Source organism: Pinus tabuliformis, chromosome 8 (assembly GCF_031772625.1).
Source record: "Pinus tabuliformis cultivar Carrire ecotype Pingquan chromosome 8, CPIR1, whole genome shotgun sequence".
Taxonomy (NCBI): Eukaryota; Viridiplantae; Streptophyta; class Pinopsida; order Pinales; family Pinaceae; genus Pinus; species Pinus tabuliformis.
In genome coordinates this window covers 1,627,630,749-1,627,640,520 of record NC_142294.1, presented here as the reverse complement: position 1 = coordinate 1,627,640,520, position 9,772 = coordinate 1,627,630,749, and the positions used below count along the sequence as shown (strand labels likewise).

The 9,772-nt window shown below is 37.2% G+C and overlaps 1 pseudogene; it reads left to right on the top strand.

Annotated features, from left to right (window-relative positions):
- The first annotated feature begins 5,503 nt into the window (after positions 1-5,503).
- LOC149242314 (uncharacterized) lies at positions 5,504-6,946 on the top strand (annotated as a pseudogene).
- Positions 6,947-9,772: the final 2,826 nt, after the last annotated feature.

The following is a 9,772-nucleotide window of genomic DNA, read 5'->3' as shown; positions in this document are numbered from 1 at the left end:
ACATTGAGACTGCAACCCATCAACAACAAGTCAATAATGTTACCGTTCATTCAAATAAAGCAGCAGTTGTACATGCAGATGCAGAAACTCAGTCTGCACTTCCCAAGCCCATCATCAGACCTTGGGAATAGCTTGTCCACAACAAGCACAGAACTGGTCTTAAATATGACAAGGACTTGTCCTTTCATATTCCAGACTACTCAAAGCCCATTCAGTTTTAGAGTGCTGGATTTATTCATGACAGTTCACCTGCTCCTCATGACAGTTCACCTCCAGCTGTTCCAGATTCCGCCCCTCTTCCACAACAACAACAACAACAACAGATCGTGAAATGCCAACACTGTGACCGAGTTGGCCATTTGAAAGATCACTGTTTTGATCTTCATCCATGTAAGCACTGTCATAAAACCAACCATTCTTCACACAGATGCTTCAGAAACAAACGTACTGCAAGAACAAAGATTCATCTTGGATGGATCGCTTCTTGGCAATGGGCATCAACAGCCAAGAAGATATTCCAAACACATGTCAGAACTTGTTCCAGAATATTGAACAATCTTGCAGTTGAGTTTTCTCCATCATCTCACCTTGTATCTGACAGGGGGGGAAATGATGGTCATCTACAAGCTTCAAAGCCACATCAAGCGAGCCTGAGCCACAACCTGTCACACCAGATTCAAAGTTGTAGCTAGAGACAAAGATGCCCCTGAGCATGCCTTCAATTGGCAATCTGGGACACTTCCTCTAGCAGAAGACTTCAGCTTCTTGCCAGTTTTGGAAGAATTCCAGGAACAAAATTGAGAACACTTCCTCTAGCAGAAGACTCCAACTTCTTGCCAATTTTGGAAGAGTTCCAGGAATTGCTTTAATCATTCCAGAGTTGTTGGTCATCCTTAAACCATCACAGGTTGAGACTTCCCTTTTTAGGTTGAAGTTCTCCCTTTTATGCGAGGTGAGGCCTCCCTTTCATGGTTGAAGGTTTCCCTCTTTAAAACAATAGGATCACTTCCTCTAGCAGAAGACTTCAGTTTCTTGCCAGTTTTGGAAGAGTTCCGGGAACTGCACTAAGCGTTCCAGTGTTGTTGGTCATCCTTAAACCACCACCCTTTATACCAACATTTCATAGAGCACATTCAACCTAGTGCTGCCATGCATTTTTTACACATTTTGTATTACAACTCTCTTCTTGGACTCATACATAACCCTTCGGATTAAGGGGGGGAATGTTGGACACCTAATCCTCAATGGGTTAGTGTGGAAGCCGAATGGACAAAAGGAGTCCAAAAGACCTTGGGATGTGAAACCCAACGGTCACATAATGTACTATAAATGTATATCTCTTGTTAATAAAAATTGTACTCTCATGATTTATCATTCATATTGTTCTTGCTCCCATGTGTGTTTAACACATATCAGTCTTAAAAAAAAGATTCTTCAATTCCCTACAATCAACATTTGTTTGGAACAGAGCTGCGAAATGAGATATGGATGCAGAACCAAATTCGCTGCAGAATGGAATTAGCTGCAGAACATGATAAAGATGAAATATGGGTATGGAACATTATTGGAAATAAAATGAAAATGGAGTATAATGAAAGGAAAATGGAATATAACAATGAAAGAGAATGAAAGTGAAGTGAGATGAAATGAATTTTCAGATTAGGCACTGCAAACGAATGTAGTTTTATGTCACTACTTATTACATAAAGAAAATAGGAAATATAGGATGTAAAAAATCTCTGATTTTCACCCTGTATTTCCTATATAAGTAAGCCAATGAACAATTGGTTTTCAGACTTATACATTATATATATATTTTGTTTTTCTATGTTTATATATATATAATAAAAAAATAAAAAAACATAGAAAAACAATATATATATATAATAAAAAATAAAAAAACACAGAAAAACAATATATATATATATATATATGTACAGGAAAACTAAGTTAGTGGAGAAGAAGAATTCTTATTCACCAACTTCATCTCAGTGTTATCTTGGAAAATTTTGACAAAATCCTCCCTTGAAATTGGCTTATGATATATCTTTAACCGATGACCATTTACAAGAAGAGGTACCTTTCTCTCATCTATTGTCCTTATTCTCAATGCTCCATTATTAAAGACTTCTTCAATATCATATGGCCCAAGCCAATGAGTCTGAAACTTCCCTTGAAAATATTTGAATTTTGAATCGAGCAAAAGTGCCCAATCTCCTGCTTGAAACTTCTTCTCCTTGATATACTTATCATGCCATTTAGCCCTTTGCTGTTTGACTAAATTGGTTTTTTGAATTGCATCTTGCCTGATTTCATAAAGCTCATTGAGTTGCTCTAATCTATGTTTCTGTGCTTCTGATAAATCCAGTTCCAATTGGATTGCCATCTTGAAGGTTTTGATTTGAAACTCTATAGGGAACAGGACTTGCTTCCCATAAACAAGCTCATAGGGAGTATGTCCTGTTGTGTTCCTCCATGTAGTTCTGTAGGCCCATAAGGCTTCAGGAAGCCTTTCTGCCCAATCTCTTCTATGTAGATGTACAGTCTTAGTGAGAATTCCTTCAATCACGTTATTGGTAGATCAACTCGATTGTTTGTTTGTGGATGGTAAGGAGTAGACTTCCTATGTTTTATCTTGTATTCTTCCACAAGTCATTCCACCATTTTGAATGTAATTTGAGATCCTTGATCTGTCACTATTTCTCTTGGAACACCAAAACGAGTGAAGTTGTCCTCAAAAAGAAAATTAACTACAGATTTCTCATTAGTAAATGGTAATGCTTTAGCTTCTTCCCATTTGGTGACATAGTCAGTGCATACCAAAATATACTTCTTTTGTTTAGATGGAGGATTAATTGGTCCAACAAAATCCAAGGCCCATTTTTCAAAAGGTTCAATGAGCACCTAAGTTTGTAGTGGTGTTTCATTTGAAGGAGCAGGTCTCCCTACCCTTTGACAACTGTCACACATTTTGACATACTCTTGGGCATCTCTGAAGATGGAGGGCCAATAATATCCTAAATGAAGGATTTTTTAAGTTGTCCTCTTGTCAGCAAAGTGTCCACCATAAGGTTCATCATGGCATGGCTTAAGAATTTCAGGCATTTCATCTTCTCGAACCTATCTTCTGATCATGAGATCTGGACCTGTTTTATACAATTCATTAGTAATCCATGAGTAATTTTCACTTGTTTGAATGATTTTTCTTTTCTCCTTAGGAAACAAATGTGAAGGTAATTTTCCTGTGACTAAGTAATTAGCAATATCTGCAAACCAAGGGGTTTGAGTAGTTACTGCAAAAAGATATTCATCAGGAAATTTATCTTCAACTGGAGTGTTATCTTTGATATTTTGAATTCTAGACAAGAAATCAGCAACTGTATTTTGTTTTCCAGGTCTATCTAAAACAGTGATGTTGAACTCTTGCAGGAGTAATAACCATCTTGTAACTCTGCCATTAGTAATCGGTTTATTCATTAAGTATCTAATTGCAGAGTGATCTGTATGAACAAAGGTTTCATAGCCTGTTATATAATGTCTGAACTTGTTGATAGCATGAACAACAGCTAAGAATTCCTTTTCAGTTATAGTGTAATTTAACTCAGTGGGAGTCAAATTCTTGCTTGTGTAGTAGATGGCATAAGGGATCAAATCTTTTTGTCCTAATATAGCTCCCAGAGCTGTATTTGAAGCATTTGTTGAAATATGAAAAGGTAGTTTCCAATTTGGACCTCTTAAGATGGGTGCCTCAGAAATTTTTGCTTTCAAAGTCTCAAATGCCAACTGGCAATCAGGATTCCAATTGAATTCACAATCTTTGGTGAGAAATTTGAAGAGTGGTGATACTAGTTTAGTGAAATTTTCTATAAACCTTATATAATATCCCGTGAATCCTAGAAAACTTCTAACATCCTTTTGACAACTTGGAATTGATAATTTAGAGATGACTTCAACTTTAGATTTATCATCCTTAATTCCATGTCCTGAAATGTGATGTCCTAAAACAATCCCTTCTGTAAACATCATAAAACATTTTTCATGGCTTAGTGAAAGGTTTGCTTCCTTACATCTTTTAAGAACTTTTTCCAAATTTTCTAATGACTCCTCAAATGTATTGCCATAAACTGTAAAGTCATCCATATATACCTCTACACAATCATGTATTAGATCAGAAAAAATTCCTAGTACTGCTATTTGGAATGTTGCAGGTGCATTGTAGAATCCAAAAGGGAGTACTTGGTAGGCATAAGTTCCCCATGGGCTGGTGATTGTGGTTTTATCTTGATCTTCAGGTGCTACTTGAATCTGATTGTAAACACTAAAACCATCCAAGAATGAGAAGTACTTCTTACCTACTAATGTATCTAACACTTGATCTATAAAGGGCAAAGGAAAATGATATTTCAGGGTAGCTTTATTCAATTCTCGATAATCAATACATACCCTCCATTTACCATTCTTTTTAGGGACAATCACTAGAGGAGAAACCCACTGGCTATTTGAAATTGGGTAAATAAAATTTACATTCAGCAATTTTTGCAACTCTTCTTTCACAATTTCTCTAAGATTTGGATTCATCCTTCTTTGAGGTTGTCTGATAGGTTTACAATTTTCCTCAATGTAGATGTTGTTATCACTGAAAATTCTGTTGCCTAAATTGCTCAGACTAGCTTAAGGACAAAGTGTTTCAGCAGCGCATAGATCCCTTTAGCAGTTTCGCAGCGCAACTTCTTTTAGGTGATTTCGTAGCGCATAATTCATATTTTGCACTGGCTGCGCTACGAAATTGGGGATTTTTTCGAATCCATAGTTTTTTTCACCCAGCTGTCACCTTCTCAGCAACATGTGTCAGTATCACAACATCTACTCGATCTAAAACACAGCAAGAGAAAAAGGAGAGACAAGGTCTATGGTAATAATTTGGAAATCCAGGCAATGTCGGAGATATACAATCGTCCCATTCATATTTATTCATACAGTACAGAGCCTATCAACATATTTCATGGTAGTTATGGTACCGATTCTCCTCCTATCCGGCTTAGCTATCATCGTGGAAACCACTACAATTCTCTTGTTGATCCACACAGATTGACAATTGGTGCTGGCCTCGGCTTTAGTAGTCTTCAAGGGAAAAATATAGACAAGGATCAAGTGAAAGCTGCTATAAAAGCACAGCAGGATCAGCAAATTGAAAATGCACTTTTAGCTAAAGGCCGCAATGGTGAGATGTCGTGGCTTATGAAACGGACTTTCCGCATACCATCAGAGCGGGGTAACGAGCACGCGGCACTTTAAATTGGGATGCCTTTTATTATGGATGAGCTACACTTGTCCGAGAAGATAAGCGCATTACTGATCTGAACTTCTTGATTGGACCGCCGTTCGTAATCTGTTTGCTATTATCCCATTCTTGTTTCGAGGTCGATTTAAAGTCGGCAATTTCAGGAAGATTATTTAAAAGTGGAATGAAAATGTGAATTGAAGCCGAGTGGAGAGAAACGGAATGGCTATGGAGAGTCCGCTGAGGTTGATTGGCAGTGATGAAGAAGATAGCTCAAGATTTAGAAGTCCCTCTGAAGTTCAAGAAAAGTGTTTTCCATCAGGAGAAACTGAAAGAATTCGATCAGATAATGATGTGTGTTCAGAGATGAAGCGCAAGGCCATACTTGCAATGTCAGGACAGGAGTTCCATGCATTACTTGAGAAAATTCAGTCAGCTCACAACGCTATTTGTGAAAACAACATACAGGACTCATATTTGCTGCCTGATGCCTGCAACAAATGGTTCAATGCAAAGCTAGATAGGAGGTTGCCCTTTCAAGAGAAGCATGCCATATAACAGGCATCCATACTTGGAAATCTTGAAACTCTGGGAATATTTTGGAGTCCTGATTCCATTTCAAAGACAAGCATGCATTATGAATATATTAATGGTAGTGGGCATGGGGAAGAGATAGAACAGTTGAAATCCCATCTAAAAGTTGTAGAGTTTGGGGCTGGACGAGGTTATTTAACTCACATGCTTTCTGACTGTTATGGCATTAAGGACATAGTACTAGTGGAGCGCAGGTCATATAAGTTCAAGGCTGATCGAACTTTGAGACAGACAGAGGCCATTAATTTGGAGCGCCTGAGAATAGACATTGAAGATTTGAAATTGGAAGCTGTGGAATCCTTGAAGGGCTTTTACTATGCTGCAGTGGGGAAACATCTTTGTGGACCAGCGACAGATTTGGTCCTCCGATGCTGTCTTAGTGAACAAAACCATAACAAATATGTATCTGAAGATACCAACAGAGGAGGAAATCATCCTTACATAAAAGGCCTTGCAATTGCAACATGTTGCCACCATCTTTGCCAATGGAAATCTTATGTGAATAAACATTTTTTCATAAACCTGGGCTTTACAAGAGAAGAATTTTGTGCTGTAACATGGCTGACCAGCTGGGCACTTGATGGGGAGCATTGCTCTGATCATTCTAATGGCGTTAAAGTCGGAACCAACTTAAATGTTTGCAATACCACTGAAGATGCTGCTAATGTTCATGATGTTGGAAATATTATTAGATGCTTGAAGCCAGCTGAAAGGGCAGTACTAGGCTTGAAATGCAAAGAACTTCTTGATACTGGCAGGCTCATATGGTTGAGAGAGCTGGGACTAAATGCTAAACTAGTAAACTATGTTCCAGCCAAAGTATCTCCAGAAAACAGGTTACTTCTTGCAAGCAATGGTTAAAGAACTTAAATCACTTATGGTTGAGTTGTAAACACCACATATTTGGTGGTTACCTTTGTGGCAAGCAATCTGGAGTTTCCATTTTTCATGCTGTTGTTAACTGTATTGGCCATTTGTTCATTAAATTGGGCTTTATGCACACTCGAATGGTCCATGGGGATACTTCACAATCATTTGAGGTGGATGATTTATTGATCTAATTGAACATCTGTCAAAGTTGTGTTCTTCGCGGTCTGGAATCTATTGAAGTGGCTGTAAGAAAAGGTGCTTTGCAGTGAAAGGTTCCAGGTTGGCAGGGCTTGCAGAGAAATCTGAGCATGCTGTTTGAGTTTTATAGGAAAAGCTATTGACATTGAAGCCTGGCAGCTGAACAGGATTACTTGCAAGTTGTTATTCATTTGTTGAGGAAAATGTGAACAATCAGCTGAAAGAGAAATATGGGGAGAAGATAGCAAGAATGCAGAGAAGTGATGAGACTGTGTATGATGAAATTACACAGCAGTTTCGTAGCGCGCTACGAAACTGCTGTAGGTGGTGATTTTAAACGCAGAGCAGCTATTTTGATAATATGAGCGGGAATTTTGAAAGAGAGACACCTGTCCATCAATACATCCTACATCACATCATAAACATAACAGCGTTCCATACCTTGGATTATTAAAGACTAAGAGACATGCTGCTGCATATTCGAAGTGATGGGGGACCAGAACCGAAAAGTAAGGGATATTCTCAGCCAACACGGAGCAGAATTAAAGCCTTCAGTATCCAAAGCCAACATGGGGTATTAACTGCTCATCTCATGCCATCTCAGCCAAATGTAAAGGAAACCAGGTGTCAAAGCTGCAAGGAGGAATCATTCTACGAAGGAAATAGAGTTAGAGTTATAATTAAATTAGAACTCTTTAGAACTTCAGTTAGTGGTTATTGTATTAAATAGTTTGTTGCAGAGCAGATAGGTGTCATTAGTGGCAGTCATCGAGCTCCCCTCATGCTGGAGGAGGAAGCTCCAAGTAGTTATAATTATGTTTCTATATATAGCTGAATGATGAATGTAATTAGGGTTGGATATTTGAGAAAACAGAGTGTTATTTTGGCTTGTGTACAAACTTATTTTCAGTAATACAAGTGACTGCTTTTCTTCTCAGGATTCATACAGTGTTTCAAATGCTCAAGATATGTGGTTTTGTTTTATCCTTTATGTTTTTACAGTTGTATAGATACACAATCACTCATAATTCACTTTGCTGCTCTGATTTCCTGTGTGTATTTATAAGCTGAGGTTTTTATGAGATGTGTTTTGAGTATTTAAACATTACATGCCCTGACTTCTATGAATGAGTAGTGTTATAGTTTACTGAAGGATGATTAACTCCATAAGCCCAATGGAAGTCTTTGTAATGTCTGTCCAGCCAATATATTTGTTAAATTTACTTTGCAAGAGTTAGCCATCTCATCAATAGTCAAAATCAATAACCTTTTGAGAGAACCCTCTCAGGCTAAGGAGGCTAAGCCTTAGTCAAAAGTCTGGTTTGAAATAGTTACACAGAGTCTACCTGGTCAGCAGCCTTCCAGTGCTTGATTTTGTGATAACAGATGTGATGTATACAAGTCTTAGGACTAATTCGTTTGATGTCAGAGTATTCCCATGCATATGCAAAAGAATGTTGTTGTAAAGTTTTTACTAGCTTTTCATGTTGTAATTTTTCCAAGTTATTGTTTATGTTCAATGTTTTCCCTGGAAAGATTTCAACTGTAGATCTACCAAATTCTTCCATAGAATAAAGAGACATCTGCCTAGATGACAAATATTCAATATTAGATTTTTCTTGAAACTGATCATGTTCATATTTTGGAGATGATTCAAAATTTTCCATTGTATTTAATATTTGACTATCTTCACTAATGGTTGAAATAGTAAAGAGAGGTTGAATATCATTTTCATCATCAATCCATTCTTTGTCATCTATTTCTGTGATTGTTCCTGCTGGAGGATATAAAGTGAATTTCTTAGTTGAATTACCATAAGAGATATACATATCACCATATCTACAGCTAATGAAAGCATCAGCTGTAGCCAGCCAAGGTCTTCCTAATATAAGTGGATGTCCTCCTAGATTTCTCTTTGGGGTTAGGATCATAAAATCAACAGGGTACTCCCAAGAGTCTAAGGACACTAAAATATCTTCTAACACACCATCTGGTTTGATTACAGATCTATCTGCCAATTGCAGTAATGTAGGTGTATAAAGAAGATTGGGAAGTTTGACTTGTTCCATGGTTTGTTTGATCATGATGTTTATTGCTGCTCCTAAGTCAATCAGTGTATTTGGGATTTCAACTCCATTGATATGTGTTTTTACAACTGGACTTCCTGGATCTACATATTTTTGTATGGCAATTTTTCCCATCATTATGTCTGCTATTTTTCCTGCTAGCTGAATTCTTTTTACTTCTTTTGTTTTTCTTCCTGGTTTCTTCATGCTCAACTCCTTTATTATTTTAGCTAGAATTGGGATCTCCTTAATGGCTTGTAACAAAGGGATTTTGATACAAAATCATGTAGAAAATCATAATTAGGCAACATAATATGCTTTTCTACCCCTCTATCAACTTGTAATCTTTCTAGAAAAGGAGGTGTAGAAGTGGATACTAGTTGTTTCTCTATGATAGGAGTTGAGTTTATTGGTTCTTTCTATTTTTCATTTTCAGTATTCTGGTTTTGAGGAGATGTTCCTTCAAAAATTTTATTTTGCAGTAGAGAATCTTTGTCAGAATTGTCTTGTTCTTGAATAACTACAGAAGGTTTTTTCTTTTCTAATATCCTACCAGATCTCAATTAGACATCATTGAGATCTAATGGAGTGATCATGTCAATTGAAAATTGTTGTCCTTCCACCATATAGGTATTTTGAGGATTTTTATTGTTGGGGTTAGGTAATGGTTGGGCAGGTAACTGATTTGGTCTCTATGGAAATGAAAGTGAAAGTTGAGGGTTTTGGTTTTGAAGTTGGGGCTGTTGATTTTGTTGAGAACTTT